We start from the raw sequence: 19,060 nt of genomic DNA, 5'->3' as shown, positions 1-19,060 counted from the left end.
TTATTTCCAAATATGTAGGGGCTTTGGTTTCCTCCTTATATTATTGTCTTCTAATTTTATTGCCTTGGTACCGGATCAGGTTGTCTGTACTGTTTTATCTTTTTTTTTCTCTCTCTCTTTTTGAGATGGAGTCTGTCTCTGTCACCCAGACTGGAGTGCAGTGGCGCTATCTCGGCTCCCTGCAACCTCCACTTCCCAGGTTCAAACGATTCTCCTGCCTTAGCCTCCTGAGTAGCTGGGATTACAGGCACCTACCACCTTGCCTGGCTAATTTTTGTATTCTTAGTAGAGACAGGTTTTCACCATGTTGGCCAGGCTGGTCTTGAATTGCTGACCTCAGGTGATCCACCTGCCTTGGCCTTCAAAAGTGCTGGGATTACAGGCTTGAGCCACTGTGCCCGGCTGTACTGTTTTATCTTTTTGAAATTTACTGACATTTCTTTTTTTCTTGGAAATATAAAAATGTGTATTTTCCATTTTCAGAAGCACAGAATTTGACATACATCTGCTTTATTAATAATAAGTTCACTACACTCTTGTTTGGCATTTTACATACGTTTGAGAAGAGTTAAAGTATCCCACCACTAATATATTTCTCTGTACTTTTCTGTTGTAGACCTTGAAGGAAATTGAACTATTTTATCCCCAAATATATTTCTTTGACATATTTTGAAATGGCTGCCCCTTGGTCAGAAAACAGAAGTGGCCTAGCAAAGTTGTCCTTTATGGGGAAAATTTGCATCTGTAGAGAATCTCTACTAATGCAGCCATGCCTTCTTTTTCTATAGATCCAGGAGAGATTGAGAGTCTGGTACCTTTAAAATTGTGGAAATAAACATTTACCACGTATTCCCTCTGAGGGAGCCCTCTCTATAAAACAAGGCCACCTTTGCTAGCAAAGCCTCTTCCTTTCTTACTCCCATAACCTGCCTTGCCACTAAAACCTGTTTTTGAACATACTCTGAGTCCGCATTGTTTCAGAAATTTCAATATGGTATATAAACTTCTGTTACTTATTGGGAAACTGGGTCCACATTCTGAAGCCTCCAGTGTATACATGTTAAATAAATTTGTACGCTTTTTCTTCTACTCATCAATCTGCTTCATGTCGGTGATTTTTTAGCAAACCTTTAGGGGGTCAACAGCCCATGGCCTCCACCACCTTAACTTTTGCTTTAAGGGCTATGCTTATATCAATGCCATGTTATTTGTAAATAGACATTCATAACTGTTATTTTTGTGAATTTCAACCTTTAGCGTATAAAGTGTCCTTGTCTCATTTAGCGCTTTTTTTCCCCCAAACTCAGTTATATTTGAAATTAAGATAACAATTACTTTTGTTTGCATTAGCCTAATACAGGTTTGCCCATTTATCTTTTTTTCTCTTCAGTTCCTATCCTTCTGAAACCATTAGTTTTAGATTTGTCTTTGTTTTTACGATATTGAATTTTTTTTTTTTTTTTTTTTTTTGAGACTGAGTCTTGCTCTGTTGCCCAGGCTGGAGTGCAGTGGTAATCCAGGCTCACTGCAAGCTCTGCCTCCCAGGTTCACGCCATTCTCCTCATCAGCCTCCCGAGTAGCTGGGACTACAGGCACCCGCCACCATGCCTGGCTAATTTTTTTGAATTTTTAGTAGAGACAGGGTTTCACCGTGTTATCCAGGATGGTCTGGATCTCCTGACCTCGTGATCCACCCACCTCGGCCTCCCAAAGTGCTGGGATTACAGGCGTGAGCCACCGTGGACTGCCGTTATTGAATTATTTTTGATTTGTGGTTCTATCTGACTTTCTCCCCTTTTACTAGATGAATTAAACTCATTTACAATTATTACAATTTTTAAAAATTTTTGATATGAAAGATATGTTTGGGCATGATTATATCACGTTATTTCATGTTATGATTCATGGTTTCAAGGTTAAAAATATTTTCGTTGTAATCCCAGCACTTTGGGAGGCCGAGGCGGGTGGATCACGAGGTCAAGAGATCGAGACCATACTGGCTAACAGGGTGAAACCCCGTCTCTACTAAAAATACAAAAAAATTAGCCAGGCGTGGTGGTGGGCACCTGTAGTCCCAGTTACTCAGGAGCTGAGGCAGGAGAATGGCCTGAACCTGGGAGATGGAGCTTGCAGTGAGCCGAGATCGTGCCACTGCACTCCAGCCTGGGTGACAGAGCAAGACTCTGTCTCAAAAAACAAAACAAAACAGAAAAAAAACAACACATTTTTGTATGTGAGATGTTTTTGTTGTATGTCCATTTCTTCTGATAATTATGAATGTTTGTATTTTATCAAATGTCTGATCTTCTTTATTTTTTTTGTTTTTTTCTTTTGAGATGGAATCTCGCTCTGTCACCCAGGCTGGAGTGCAGTGCACTTGGCTCACTGCAAGCTCCGCCTCCCGGGTTCAAGCGATTCTCCTGCCTCACGCTCCTGAGTAGCTGGGATTACAGGCGCCCGCCACCACTCCCAGCTAATTTTTGTATTTTTAATAGAGATGGGGTTTCACCATGTTGGCCAGAATGGTCTCCATCTCCTAACCTTGTGATCTGCCCGCCTCAGCATCCCAAAGTGCTGGGATTACAGGCGTGAGCCACTGTGCCCGGCCCTGATCTTCTTTCTTTAACCACTATTATCAATGCCCTATTCTGATAATTGCTAATAATTAAATAAGTAGTCCCAGTTACTCGGGAGGGACTTTTACCTCTTGTACCTCCTTTTTCTCTCTACAACTTCTCAATTTTTGTTAATTATATTATGTTTCTTAATGTTTATATTTGTTCTGTTTAATAACAACAATCCCACATTTGTTTTAGTTTTAAGCCAACTTACCAGCAGTGCTTATGCTATCTACTCAGTGCTTTCTAGTTATCTCTGGTTTAACATTTGTCCATTGGTGGATTCTTCATGTGAGTTAATAGAAACAATACCCTTAAGATGTTGTGTTTTCAAAACTCTTTGGTTTTATATACATACATACACACAAATACATGTGTGTGTGTGTTTTATTTTGTTTGGAGACAGGGTCTCACTCTCACCCAGGCTGGAGTGCGGTGGTGCAACCACAGCTCACTACAGCCTCAATCTCCTGCACTCAAGTGATCCTCCCGCCTCAGCCTCCCAGGTAGTTGAAACTATAGGCATGCATCATCATGCCTGGCTAAATTTTTTTTAATTTTATTTTTAGTAGGGACAAGGTCTCACCATGTTGCCCAGGATGGTCTTGAACTCCTGGGATCAAGGAATCCTCCTGCCTCAGCCTCCCAAAGTGCTAGAATTACAGACGTGAGTCACCACATCACCTACCTTTATATTTAAGCAACAGTTTGACTGCATACAAAATTCCTGGGTCATAGCTCTTTGCTAGAGGATTTTATTGGTATGTATATATGTCTTCTAAGAACAAATGCTGTGGAGAAATCTGAAATTGGCCTGTTTTTCTCACTATAAGTGATTTATTCTCTGGCTTTTAAATAATTCTTTATTTTTGAAATCTAATAATTTTACCAGGACATAGATTGTTCTTGACTACTTGGAATCTTTTTCAGTAATATGCCATTTTACATTTTTAGACTCAAGTTTCCTTTTTCTCTGCAATTTTTAAAAAATTATATTTTAAATTTGTTTCCCTGTTTCCTTTTTTTTTTCTTCTTTGCCTTCAATATCTGTGGGTATATGCTTTTCACCAGTTCTGGGAAATTCACAGCCATTATCTCTTTATACATTGCCTCTCCTCTTTTCTCAGTATCTTTCTAAGTGAAACTAAGTGTATGTTAAATCTTCCTGATGCAGAACTGCTGGGCTCCAGGCTAAACTTCACCCTCAAACCTGGAACCTCAGTCCTAAGTGAAAGCAGCTGACTCCATTTTTCCACCCAAATAATTGCTTTTTTGGCCCACCTGCCCCATCCCCCTGTTCTATGCCTATAAATACCAGACCAGCTAGCAGAAAAAAAGGAAGAAATAGAGCAACCCCAGCAGCTGATGCAAGTGGTCGGGGATATAAGCTGCTGAGCATCAGGAATATATGCAGATGAGCATTGGAAACTACAGCTAGACACAGTGGTGCAGCTTCAGAGAAAGATCACTTTCCTCCCATGCCATCCGCTTTCCCATTCCCCATCCTGCTGAGAGCCATTTTTATCACCCAATCAAATCCTCCATATATACTACCCTTCAAAAAGTTCATGTGAACTGATTCTTCCCAGACACTGAACAAGAATTCAGGTGTCAAGAAGGGCAGGTGCAGAAGGCTGTTAGCCTGGGCTCTTAACACTTAGCCATCCACGAACTGCAGGCTGAGTGAAATGAGCTACTCCAGTTCCTGCCCATGAATGGGGTCAAGGTCAAGGGAACTATCCTGTTTCATTCTCATCCTATCTTACATATCTTTTAACCTTTTTTTCATATTTTCCATTTCCTTGTTTCTCCTTGTGCATTCTGGATCAGTTATTTAGATATATTTTCTGGTTCACAAATTCTCACTTGGGTTATCTAATCTGCTAGTTCATCCCCCCACTGAGTTCTTACCACTACTTTCCCGTCCTCCCCAACCTCATTTTTTTTTTTGAGACGAAGTCTTTGCTCTGTGGCCCAGGCTGGAGTGCAGTGGTGTGATCTCAGCTTACTGCAACCTCCGCCTTTTGGGTTCAAGTGATTCTCCTGCCTCAGCCTCCCGAGCGGCTGGGATTATGAGGTGCACACTGCCATACCTGACTAATTTTTGTCTTTTTGGTAGAGATGGGGTTTCACCATGTTGGCGAGGCTGGTCTTGAACTCCAGACCTCAAATGATCCACCCTTCGGCCTCCCGAAGTGGTGGGATTACAGGCACGTGCCATCATGCCTGGCTAATTTTTATATTTTTAGTAGAGATGGGGTTTCACCATGTTGACTGGGCTGGTCTCAAACTCCTGACTTCAAAGGATCCACACGCCTTGGCCTCCGAAAGTGCTGGGATTACAGGTGTGAGTCACCCCATTATACTTTCAATTCCTGGTTCTTTTTGGATTGCTTCCAAAATGTTTCTGTTCATTCCTGTTTCTAGTTGAAGGCTCACTTTTTAAATTATATACTTCTTTAAACACTTCATACATAGCTGTTTTATGTCTTATATATGTAATTATAATTCTAATACTTGAAATATTTGAGAAATCTAAATCAGATGTTTCTGCTGACTTTTACAGTGATTGCCTTCTTATGTGTTTGTTAATCCTGTTTGTGAGTTGATGGCTTCATCATAATCTGTGGGAGTCCTCTGTACCAAACTTGGAAAATTCTCTTCCAGACAAAGTTGACTTTCATTCATGTCTGTAATGTTGAGGCTCAGAAACCAATACCCCAAAATATGGCATTTTTACATCCTGAACTAAGAAGCCTCAAGGTCTCTCTGATCTACCCACCCCTCACCAGCTCTCAAAAGAAGCTCAAGTTCCTTTACCTGCCTAAGATCCAGACCCTCCAAGAAGAACAATTGTTTTCTTCCCTTCCCTGGGCAACCTGCCCAATTGTCCTGTAGAACTGATATTTAGGGTTCCTTTGAATAAACATAGAAATTTATCCTCCTGGTCTTAAAACTTGAGAAAATTACATGTCTTATCTGAGTTGCTTTCTCAGGAAAGAAACCATCAGTGCTTCCAGACACTATCAAGGAGCTGAAACTTACCAGATCATCACATCTGGACAAGGAGAGCCAGACTCCTCACCAATCGTGACTGCCTGCTTCCTGTTGACCACTTTCTCTTCCTTACCTCTCCCTAAAATTCCCGTTTTTTCACACATAGTTACATTTCTTCCCTGCTATATAAATCCCAAAATTTAGTCACTCAGGGGGATGGATTTGGGACTGATCTCCCATCTCCTCTGCTGCAGCCCTGGATTAAAGCCTTCTTCCCTGGCGATACCCGTTGTCTTAATGATTGGCTTTCTGTGAGGGGAGCAACAGGACCTAGATTGAATCCCGAGTGTTTTGGTAACATCTGTAAGACCAAAAATGTAACCACACCTGAACAGACCCTTTTTCAAGATAATGACTGACTCTCTCCAAGGATCATTTAAATTCCAAAGAGTTTCTACAACTCTTTGTAATTCCTACAGGTTAATTTCTGTTCCCTGATCCAGTCATTCTCCCTAATAATCATTTATTGCCCCCTCATCTAATCTAATCCCAAACCCTAAATCTAATAAAATATTTCTAAAATCTGCACCCCAATGCCCTCCCACACTCAACCATTCCACTTACTTTGTAATTTAGAGAGGCCTAATTTTGTTAAAATAGAGGCACAGCTAATCATAAGATGTTCGTTACAGTTACTTTCTTTCCCTTTGACATTTTCATCTACCAGGCATGATGACTTGCACGTAGTCTTTTTTTTTTTTTTTTTTTTTTTTTTTTTTTTTGCGATGAAGTCTTGCTCTGTCGCCAGGCTGGAGTATAGTGGCACGATCTCGGCTTGCTGCAGCCTCTGCCTCCCGGGTTCAAGCAATTCTTCTGCTTCAGCCTCCCAAGTAGCTGGGATTGCAGGCACGTGCCACCATGCCTGGCCAATTTTTTGTATAGTAGAGGCGCAGTTTCACCGTGTTGGCCAGGCTGGTCTCGAACTCCTGACCTCAGGTGATCTGCCAGTGTCGGCCTCCCAAAGTGCTGGGATTACAGGTGTGAGCCACCACCTGGCCAACACAGTGAAACCCCACCTCTACTAAAAATACAAAACTTAGCCAGGTGTGGTGGCACATGCCTGTAATCCCAGCTACTTGGGAGGCTGAGGCAGGAGAATCACTTGAACCCGGGAGACAGAGGTTGCAGTGAGCCGAGATTGTGCCATTGCACTCCAGCCTGGGCGACAGAGCGAGACTCCATCTCAAAAAGAAAAAAAAAGAAAAATAAACAATGATCCTTAAGTCATGCAGACCACCTTTGTATTTTCCAGAAGTTGGATCAACTGAGGAGTGCAAGCAGTTTCAATCACTGGGGAGCTCACCTCTCACATTCTTTTCTGTTAAGCTGTAGGTGTAGTTGAATGATAGACCAGCATTGTTCTCTAGTTTGCTTTTCTATGATTGCTTATTGTTCAGGAGTTATGTAACGGGCAGTCACAAACACTATTGTGAAACCTGAGACTGATCTCTGAGATATTTTTCAGACTTTGCCTTCACGTGAATCAACTGACAGCAGCTTGAACAGTGACCTGTGACTGCAACAAAGGAACTGACTCAACCGGTCCTCTGACCACTCCCCTGCAGGAAATGACTCAGCACATGAAGACAGTTTCAAGACTCCTATGATTTCATCCCCTAACCAATCCACAACATCCGTTTCCTAATGCCCTGCCTGCCAAATCATCCTTAAAAACCTTAGCCTCTGAATTCTCGGTGAGGTGGATCTGGGAAGTATATCCCGTCCTCCTCACTCTATTGCCTTGCAATAATTAAACTCTTTCTCCACTGCAACTCCTGCTGGCTCAGTGTTTTGGTTTTATCTGTGCAGTGGGCAAGAACCAGTCAGGTGGTAACAATTCTGCTTGTTACTTTTGGGTGATTTCCGCACAAAAAAGAAAAATACTAACTTTGAACTACCATATTCAACTCTTAAGGCCTTCAGTATTCTTAGTGATAATGTCGTTTTTGAAGATAACATATTTCAAAGTACAGTAGCTTTGAAGTGTATTTGTATTTTGAAGATACATGTACTTGAAAAATTGAGTTTGGCAATGTGTTTCCACTAACATTAATTTACCAGGTAAGGCCAGGCATGGTGGTTCATGCCTGTAATCCTAGTACTTTGGGAGGCTCAGGAGGGCGGATCACAAGGTCTAGGAGTTAGAAACCAGCCTGGCCAATATGGTGATACCCTGTCTCTACTAAAAATACAAAAATTAGCTGGGCATGGTGGCTCACGCCTGTAGTCCCAGCTACTCAGGAGGCTGAGGCAGAAGAATCGCTTGAACCTGGAAGGGGGAGGTTGCAGTGAGCTGAGATGGTGCCACCGCACTCCAGCCTGGGTGACCGAGCAAGACTCAGTCTCAAAAAAAAAAAAAAAAAAAAAAAATTACCAGTTAAAAGTCATCTTGGTTTAAAATATTTTCGCAACATTTAATTTTTCATGTTATTACCAGTGTGGCCTTATATCTCCAATGTTTAAAAAAAATGTTATCAAGGACTTTGAAAGTGTTTCACTAAACCAAAACATAGTGATGAAAATAGTAATGTGAATATTATAAAGTTCAGAATGTCACAGATACCAAAAATTAACAAGAGCCCCATTTTAGTTGAGGAAATAGGTGAATGTGATAATTTTATAGAAACAAGAAAAGAAAAATATGAATAACAGCATGAAAGTGGATATCTGAAAATGAGCAATCCAGCTACTCTTTTTTTCACACCATGTTTATCTTTTAAGTAAGTCTGTCAAGTTTTGGCATGAAGTTAATGACGCTTTCGTTTTGATTTCTAACAAAACACTGAGCTCTGGTAAACCAATTATATTTTTCATTTCTAAAACAAAACAGCTTAGTAAAAAATTAAATAATTCTCTTGCTAACGTCAGAAAGAGGCCAAAACTACAGATATCCATTCAGATTTGCACTTCCTATATCCTAAAACAGACAGTTCTCACTGCTGTCAAAAGGTTTGTAAAAACCTGATGTGAAATTATTGAAAATGTGCTCAGAGAGAAAGCAAAACACACTGCTACTGGCAAATTACATTGTCGAGTGACTCATCTGGCATTGTGTAACATTAATAGCATTCATTATGAAAGAGGAATGACTGTCTTGTGTGCATGCTAGCAAGTATCCTGTTCAGAATTGGATGAAGCCACCCGCACTTGCCATCTGCCACAAAACATCCCCTATCAAGCTTGCCAACCATCTTTATCTTGCCAAATCTAATGATTTGTTCTCTGTCCAAATCACAGTTAATTTCTCAGTAGTAGTTGACCATTATTTTCTTTCTGAACACTTTCTTCTTGAAGTTTTCCTGAAGCCACACTGTTTCCCCTCTTTATCACTGGCTGCTCCTTCTCAATCTCCTTGCTAGTACCTGCCTCTTTTTTCTACTCATCTTCTAAATATTGGGACTCTCTAGAGCTGGGTTCTTGATGCTCTTCTGTTTTTTGTGTACATTCTTTCCCTATTTAATCTCAGTCAGTCCCATAGCTTTATGACAGGCATGTTACGGATTCCCAAATGAATACCTAGAGTCCTGTTTTCTTCCCTGAACTCCGAATTCATATATCATTTGCTTTATTATTAGTAGTATTATTATTATTACTATGATAGATGAGGTCTCACTACATTGTCCAGGTTGGAGTGCAGTGGCTATTCACAGGTGTGATTGTAGCACACTGCAGCCTGGAACTCCTGGACTCCAGTGATCCTCCTGCCTCAGCCTCCTAAGAATAGCTGTGACTACAGGTGCATGCCACCACATCTGGCTAACTTTTAAATTTTTGTTGAGATGGGGTCTCACTATTTTGCCCAGGCTGGTCTCGAACTCCTGAGCTCAAGCAATCCTTCTACCTCAGCCTGAGTAACTGGGACTACGTCCATGTTCCACCACACTAGGCTCCAATTGCATTTTGACTTCTCCACTTGGATGTTTAAAATGCTTCTCAAATTTAACATATCCTAAAGATAATTTGTGTCTCCCCACAAAACTTGCTCTTTTTGCATTCATTGCTGTCTTAGTTAATGGCACCACCATCCATACTGTTACTTTAGACAGAAACCTTTGGAACATCCCAATTGGTCTTTCTGATTTTCTCTTTGTTTCACAACTTATTCTCCACAGACAGGATAATCCAAACAGTACCCAAAGCCATCGTCTCTTATACTTTTCAATCTATAAAATATACATACATAAGAGTATATAAAATATATTGTAAATATCCATGTATCCAAACACACACGTTTAGAACTGGAACACAATATGCAAAAGAATAATGTTGGACCCCCTACCTCATGCCATATACAAAAGTTAACTCAAAATATACCAAAGATATAAATGTAAGAGCTGAAACTATGAAACACTTCAAAGAAATCATAGGTATAAATCTTTGTGTCCATGGATTTAGCAAGGATTTCTTAAATATGACATACAAAGCACAAGCAATCAAAGAAAAAAAATAGGTTGGACTTCAACAAAATTAAAAATTTTCATGCTTCATAGAAACAGAACACTTTCAGGACATCATAAGACCTCTTCCTGCTCACATTTCCTCCCTTTCTGCAAAGATAGATGCAGTTATTTGTGTGTATGTATTTGTGTGTGTGTGATGATCATTCTCTTGCTTTAGTTTTATCTCGTACTTACATCCATAAGCAATATCACAACCTAAACAATATAGTTTAGGTTTTACCCATCTTTAAGTTATATAAATGGAATCTCACTGTATTTTTTTTTCTGTGACTTGCTTCTTTTTGGCTCAATATAATGTTTGTGAGCTTCATCTGTCCTTATGCATATGGTTGTAGCTCTGTGTAGAATTTCATATATCATAATTAATATCATAATTTATTATACTCTTTAATGGACTTTTGGGTGTTTTCAGTTATTATTAGTGCTACAATAAATACTTTGATACATGCTTCCAGGCACTTACATGCAAGAGTTTCTCTAAGATATATATCTAGGAGAATGTAGATATCAGACTGTTGAATAAACTTGAAGATGCACATCCTTTCTTTTCCAAAATGGTGATAACCAGTTTAACACTCTACCAAAGGGTGAGTTTCCATTCGTATTGTCAAAGTTCCTTGAGAGTGTCAGATTGTTTTTCCTACTTTTACCATAACTAGTGGCTTGTACAGTTTTTGGGGGGGGAGTTTTTTGGAGATGGAGTCTTGCTATGTTCCCCAAGCTGCAGTGCAGTGGCTATTCACAGGCACAATCATATTGCACCACAGCCTTGTTAGATATGAGTTCTAAATACCTTTTCAAAGAATTAATATGTCACTATGTTCAATTATTTGCCTTCTACTTTTAAACTTAACTTCCTCATAAAGCAACCTTTTTCGATTGCCTGCTCCACCCTGACTCATTCCAATTACCTGCTCCACCCTGACTCATTCTGATCACCTGCTATACCCTAACTAATTCCGATTACCTGCTACCTGCTCTGCCCTGACTCCCGCCAAAGCACTCACTCTGTCATTCTCTTTAAATTAGCCAATCGGAATTAGTTTAGCCCGTGCGGTCTAACCCTAGCCAACAGGGGAACAACACAGCAGCAGAGGCCACGTGCGCCACCGATAAGAACCCCTTCCCCTCCCTTGTCCAAGGGTGCACTTGCCATTGCTCCATCTGTAAGGGTGCACCCTTCTATTGAAGTACCTTGCCTTGCTGAGAATTAAAAAGAAAATTTTATATCGGAGTGCTATTTCTTTTGTGGCACGGAAACTTTATATATAACAGCCTCAAACTTCTGGGCTTAAGAGATTCTCCTGCCTCAGCCTCTAGGTAGTTGGGACTACAGGCGCCTGTTACTGCCCCTGGTTTTTGTACAAGTTTTTGTTGCTGTTGTTGTTTGTTTGTTTTAGACAGAGTCTTGCTCTGTCGCCAGGCTGGACTACAGTGGCGCAATCTTGGCTCACTGCAAGCTCCGCCTCCCAGGTTCAAGCAATTCCCCTGCCTCAGCCTACTGAGTAGCCGGTACTGCAGGTGCGCGCCACCACTCCCAGCTAATATTTTGTATTTTAGTAGAGATGGGATTTCACCATGTTGGCCAGGATGGTCTCAATCTTCTGACCTCGTGATGTGTCATTCTAGGCCTTCCAAAGTGCTGGGATTACTGGCGTGAGCCACTGCGCCCGGCCTTGTACAAGTTTTAACATGTGGAAGTTCGTTTTTTGTTTCGTTTTTTTTTTTGAGGCAGTCTCGCTCTGTTGCCAGGCTGGAGTGCAGTGGCGCGATCTGGGCTCACTGCAACCTCCACCTCCCAAGTTAAAGTGATTCTCCTGCCTCAGCCTCCCAAGTGGCTGGGACTACAGGCACGTGTCACCATGCCTGGCTAATTTTTGTACTTTTAGTAGAGACGGGTTTCACCATGTTGGCCAAGATGGTCTCAATCTCGACCTCATGACCCTCTCACCTGGGCCTCCCAAAGTGCTGGGATTACAGGCATGAGCCACTGCACCTGGCCAACATGTGGAAGTTCGAACATATATTTCCCTGGTTGATTAACAAGACAGAACATTTTTCATATGTCTAATGACCATTTAGATTTCCTCTGTGGGGATATGCCTGCTTAAGTATTTTGCTGATTTTCCAATTATGTTGTGTGTCTGTGTGTGTTTTATCATATTGATTTCTACTACCTTTTAAAATCTAGATATACATCCTCTTCAGTTACTTGTGTTACATATATTTTCCCCAAAATTAATCTATTAAAAATGCATATCAGATCCTGTCATGTCCTTGTTCAGAGCAACCCTCCGACATACTCCCAACTGCACTTAGCTGTAACTAAATCTCTATGATTCTCAAGGCCCTATGTGATCTACTCCCTGCCTACCTCTCTGTCTTTATCTCCTTCCCTAAGCTTCAGCAACACTGGCCTTCTTTTCCTTCCTCAATTATGTGTGTGAGACAGACTTGCACTCCCTCTTTTGCACAGCTTTGGACAAGTGTCGGTTCTTAGTGAACGCTCAGTTGCACCTCTGCACTTCTGCAGGAAGTTGAAAGGCCCACCTGCAATGTGCATAACCTAGCTCTGATAAAATGTTTTCTTGCAGTTGTGCAAAACCAGGAAAAAGAAAAAAACCACAACAAAAATAACCTCACCCATAAAAGGGGAAGAGAAAATTAGGTAATATCTATCACTAAGGCTTATATCCAATGGAAAATCACCAGTTTAAGTAGTAGACCAGATATCACACATTAGAAGAATTATTAAGTATAGAAGAAGCTCTATAAGGTGGATGTGGTGGCTCACACTTGCAATCCCAACACTTTGGGAGGCTGAGGCAGGAGAATCACTTGAAGCCAGGATTTCAAGACCAACCAGGGCAATATAGTGAGATCCTATCTCTACAAAAAATTACAACAAATAAAATAAGAAGAAGCCCTTCAGATGAGGCAAAGTCCCATCTAATCCTGGCTGCAGGTCTATTGAAGGCCACATATTCTGAACAGCTTGAAGCCTAGGAAAATTGCATTCCGTGGAAAGAAACACCAATAGGAAATATCCCATCTGAAAATATAGGGTATTTCTCTATCTCCCATTAGAAGTTCGGTACTTAAATTCCATACCCTTTGTTAACAGATTAACAATAATTAAAAGTCTACTATGAAAAATTTTCACTGAATCTGACCTAGAGAAACCATTCTTTTTGTTTTTGTTTTTGAGTCAGAGTCTTGCTCTGTCGCCCAGGCTAGAGTGCAGTGGCGCAATGTGCAAGCTCCGCCTCCCAGGTTCAGGCCATTCTCCTGCCTCAGCCTACTGAGTAGCTGGGACTACAGGCGCCCGCCACCACGCCTGACTAATTTTTTATATTTTTAGTAGAGATGTAGTTTCACTGTGTTAGCCAGGATGGTCTCGATCTCCTGACCTCGTGATCTGCCCACCTCGGCCTCCCAAAGTGCTGGGATTACAGGTGTAAGCCACTGTGCCCGGCCCAAACCATTCTTATAATTCATATCAAGCTTGTCTTGTCTCAAGGTATTGCATTACTATTCTTTTTTTAAATAGCAGCTTTATTGAGATATGATTCATATACCATACAATTCACCCATTTAAAGTATATATTTTTAGTATATTCACAGAATTCTGCAATTATCACTACGATCAATTTTAGAACATTTCCATCACCCCAGAAAGAAACTTTGTATCCCTAAGCAGCATATTTGCTCTTCTTTAACCCCCCGGAATGCTAGTCCGCAGATTTCACAAGTCTGACAACTTCTAGGCAAATCTCAAGTAAAACATTGCCTCTCTAGAGAGGCCATCTTACTACCCCTTTTAAATTCTTCCCTGACTCTGTGCAGGACGGTGCTTGTTGTTTACAGTTATTCCTTTTCCTTTCCTCTTCTTTTTTAACAGAATCATGATTTTGTTCGGGTATCAGATGGTCATGTGCTATAGGGGTATTCAGGCCCATGCCCATCCTGAGGGATTAATTATGATTTATCTAAGTCATATCTCATTTCCCTTGGTAATGATTGGTTTAATTAGCAAGTGCCATAATACTGAGGATGCTGCTGTGAGTTCTTCTAGGCAAAGATTTTGTGTTCTTACCAAGAGAGATGTGAGAAAAATACAAGTACATGTTACCTGCCTCCAGAAACTTTAGTGTTATCCCACCCTACCCTACAGTGTTACATTTCATTCAACAAATAACTGAGTGCTTAGTATGTGACAATGCATTGTTTATTTTTTAAACAGTGGCAACAACAAATGCTTGAGAATCAGAAATATACTCAATTTTACTTTCTGTCTAACATATCTAATGCCAGTTCCAGCTGTCACATGCGTATCTCACACGTAAAATGGAGTAAGTCAAATAAGAGGCTCAAAGTGAAGCAACAAACTTGAATTTTCCTAACTTGCATCCTTAGTGCAAGGATGTATTGCTTGGACCTGTAGAGCCATCTTGAAAGCATGAGAGAAAAACTCAAGGGAATCACAGAGGTTCTGAGCGGGAATTATAACGTCATTAAGCCACTGAACAACCAACCCTGGAACTAGCCTATTCTGACCTCCCTCCCTCCCTCCCTTCCTCCCTTCCTTCTCCTTCTTTCCTTCCTTCTCTCTCTCTCTCTTTTTTTAAGACAGTGTCTCACTCTGTTGTCCACTGGAGTGCAGTGGCACAATCTTGGCTCACTGGAGCTTTGACCCCCACCAGGCTCAAGTGATCCTCTTGAGAGGTGAAGCTGGCTGGCCTCCTGGGTCTGGTGGCGACTTGGAGAACTTTTCTGTCTAGCTAAAGGATTGTAAATGCACCAATCAGCTCTCTGTGTCTAGCTAATGGGGTAGGGGACAAGGAGAACTTTTCTGTTTAGCAAAAGGATTTAAATGCACCAATCAGTGCTTTCTTTGGGTTTAGCTAAATGCACCAATCAGCACTCTGTAAAAACAGACCAATCAGCACTCTGTAAAGTGGACCAATCAGCTCTCTGTAAAATGGACCAATCAGCAGGATGTGGGTGGGGCCAAATAAGGGAATAAAAGCAGGCCTCCTGTGCTCCCAGCGGCAACCCAGTGGGGTCTCTTGTCCCACACTGGTCGTCTTGTTCTTTCTCTCTTCCAATAAATCTTGGTGCTGCTGTCTCTTTGCATCTGTATGGCCTTTATGAGCTGTAACACTCACTGCGAAAATCTGCGGCTTCACTTCTGAAGTCAGCAAGACCACGAACCTACTGGGAGGAACAAACAACTCTGGGCGCGTTGCCTTTAAGAATGGTAATGCTCACCATGAAGGTCTGCAGCTTCACTCCTGAAGTCAGCGAGACCAGGAACCCACCGGGACGAATGAACAACTCCGGATGCGCCGCCCTTAAAACTGTAACACTCGCTGCGAAGGTCTGTGGCTTCCCTCCTGAAGTCAACAAGACCACGAACCCACCAGATGGAAGAAACTCCGGACACATCCAAACATCTGAAGCAACAAACTCCGGACACGCCATCTTTAAGAACTGTAACACTCACTGTGAGGGTTCACGGTGTCGTTCTTCAAGTCAGTGAGACTAAGAACCCACTGGAAGGAACCAATTCCGGACACACTCTCACCTCAGCCTCCTAAGTAGCTGGGACCACAGGCATGTACCACCACAGCTGGATAATTTTTTGGGGGGGAGAGATGGGGTTTTCCCATATTGCCCAGGCTGGCATTCTGAGTTTTCATGTGAGATAAAAACGTTATTTTTTTTCTAGGACATAATCGAACACAATATTTCTGCAGTGGAAGGCTTTGTGGCTTGTGGTGGAAAGACTCTTAGTTGCCTCCCCTCCTCCCCTTATGTGATCCTTTCCCCTTAGTGTGGGCAGGATCTGTGGCTTGCTTCTAACTGAAATACACAGTAAAGACGATGGGATGTATGTGATTTTGTGTACATGATTGGGGTCATGTTACATAAGATGGTAGCACCCGTCTTTGTCCCCCTCCCCCAGTTTAGCTTTGAGGGAGCAGATGGCCATGTTAGAGGACACTGCATGGCAAGAAATATGGGCAACCTCTCAGAGCTGAGGGCAGCCTCCAGCCAACAGCCAATAAAACCTGAAGCTCTTAGTCCTACAACCTCAAGGTACTGAATTCTGCCATTAACATGAGTGAGCTTGGAAGTGAGCCCTTCCCCATCTGAACTCAGGTGACACTGCAGTCCTTGGTGACAGCTTGATTGTAGCCTCATGAGACTGTTAGCAGAGGACTCAGTCAAGCTAGACTTGACTCAGACTCCTGCCCCATGGTAAATGTGTATTGTCACAAAACGATAAAATGCTAATAAAGGTATGGCTATTCACGTCTTTTCCCCCTAATTTTTAAAACTTATCAATAAAAAATTATTATTAAAAAATGTAAATAGGCTGGGTGTGGTGGCTCACGCCTGTAATCCCTGCACTTTGGTAGGCCAGGGCCGGCGGATCACCTGAGATCACGAATTCGAGACCAGCCTGGCCAACATGGTGAAACCCCGTCTCTACTAAAAATACAGAAATTACCTGGGCATGGGGTGGGTGCCTGTAATCCCACCTAATGAGGAGGCTGAGGCAGGAGAATCACCTGAACCCGGGAGGTGGAGGTTGCAGTGAGCCAAGATTGCACCATTGCACTACCACCTGGGTGACAGAACAAGACTCCATCTCAAAAGAAAAACCAACAAACCAACCAAAAAATACATAATTTAAATAGCTTCACTCTCCTGTTCACCTGTTAAACTCCTCACTCCTCTTCCAATTCATTAATTGATTCCACATTTATCCACTCTTCACAGAGAAGAGTCTGGGCAGCAAATAACAGGAAAAGTCTTTTGGCTTCAAGAGTTTTTTGGGCTTCAAATTGCAGATAAGGGATTGTGGGCTTTCAGTATACAGCCATAGAGAGTCGCTGGAGGATGGAACAAGACAGTATCTGTAAAGGCTTGGAACAAGATTCAGCACACAGGAAGGGCTCAATAAATAATAGCTGTTATGGTTATTAGAATTAGAACTCCTGGGGCAGGTCTCTCTGACTACTCTGTTATTCCTTGCAAGTCACTTCCTTTCTCTGGGCCTCAGTTTCCCCATTTTTAATAGGAGGGCCCCTCAGAGAAGCTCTCAAAAAGAGGGTTGAGCTCCTGTTCCAGAGGTGGCTCTGGACTGGGTGCTCAGTGAGCTACAATACGAATTGCTTCTGAGTGAGTGGGGCACCGTCTGTTTGCGGCCTTAGTCCTGAAGAGGTGCGCAACGCTGGGGAAATGGCTTCTCCTTGCCTAATCTCAGGTTCTCCACTGTCAAGTGGGGCCAGAAGGTCACTCCCACCTAAACACATGAGAAAAGAGGAAGGACAAGGTGCACTCACTCTGGAATGGGCTTGTTTGTTTTTTAAAAAATCATTTGAGGGGAGTGACTCCTTGTCTCCAGCCTAGTCTTCTGTGCAATTGAAGTGAGGGCTGCAGGTCTTCACCTGTCCAGACCACCGCACCCACCTCTGCATTCCCCATTTCTTTTTTTTTCCTTTTTATTTATTTATTTATTTATTTTTGAGACATGGTCTCATTCTATCTCCCAGGCTGGAGTGCAATGGCATGATCTCGGCTCACTGCAACCTCCACCTCCAGGATTCCAGCAATTCTCCTGCCTCAGCCTCCCAAGTAGCTGGGATTACAGGTGCACACCACCACACCCGGCTAATTTTTGTATTTTTAGTAGAGATGGGGTTTCTCCATGTTGGCCAGGCTGGTCTGGCACTTCTGACCTCAAATGATTTGCTCCCCCTCGGCCTCCCAAAGTGCTGGGATTACAGGCGTGAGTCACTGCTTCCCCATATCTTATGCAGTAATGATCTCTATCAGTGTTCCTGTCCCACCTCCCCCACCAGACTGTGAGTTCACTCCTAGCACCCTGCGTGCACATCTTTAAATGTGGAATCAATGAACAAATGGGAAGAGGAGTGAGGAGTTTACCCAGGTGAACAGGAGGATTAGACAACACTTTCAGCCTGGGCATACTCTCAGTTGATAGCCCCAGACATGTTCAGCAGTGGTCAAATTTGAGTACATTTTGAAGACTGAGACCAGAAACTCATTGAAAGATTAGAAGCAAGGAGGTAGAGATTGGAAAGAGACAAATCAGAGCTTTGTTCATTCATTCATTCTCAATTAGTAATTATTGGTTACTGACTAGGTATCAGGTACTGTTTAAAGTGTTTCAGGCACAGTAGCAAGCAAAAGAAAGATCCCTGATTTCAAGGAACTTACATTCTAATTGATGGAGACAAGCAACAAACAAACAAGATATTAATGAGTGTTACCTGCTAAGAGAAAGGTAAAAGAGGGTTATGTAATAGAGTTTTAGATAGAATACATGTGACTGAAAACCCAACTCAAAATGGGGTGTCTCATAATATCTGGTCATATGTACCATGATAGCTTTCTAAAATCTTGAACATTTTTAATTCTGAGAATTGCCTGTCCTCATGTGCTTTGGATAAGGCATTGTATTACTATCCCCATATTACAGGTGAAAAAATACAATTACTAAGGAGTCAAGTGACTCATTTTAGGCCAAAATAAGGATTCAGAAGCTGTAGTCAGAGACCAAGCTCTTAGTGACATGCAGGCTCCATGGTTCAAGAGCCTGTGATACTAAGACATCAAGTGCTATCACTGTCATCACAGCAACGCAAGATTGAAGGCAACAGGACCAGGCCCAAAGGTCCTGCAGATGCAATGCTGTTTGCCACCACCATCACCTCCTTCTCGGTCCCTGAAGGGCTTCCCACCTTGTGAGGAAGCTAAAGATTCTAGAGGGGGCTAAGGAGAGGCATAGCCTTCGGGGAAGCCACCAACAGGCTCTAACCTGTTCAAAACATGCTGTGATTCGCTCCCCAAAGCCCCCTCCATTCTTCACACTGCAGCCCAAATGGTATT

The sequence above is a fragment of the Macaca fascicularis genome, chromosome 11, assembly GCF_037993035.2.
Source record: "Macaca fascicularis isolate 582-1 chromosome 11, T2T-MFA8v1.1".
Lineage (NCBI taxonomy): Eukaryota > Metazoa > Chordata > Mammalia > Primates > Cercopithecidae > Macaca > Macaca fascicularis.
This window is presented reverse-complemented; position numbering follows the sequence as displayed.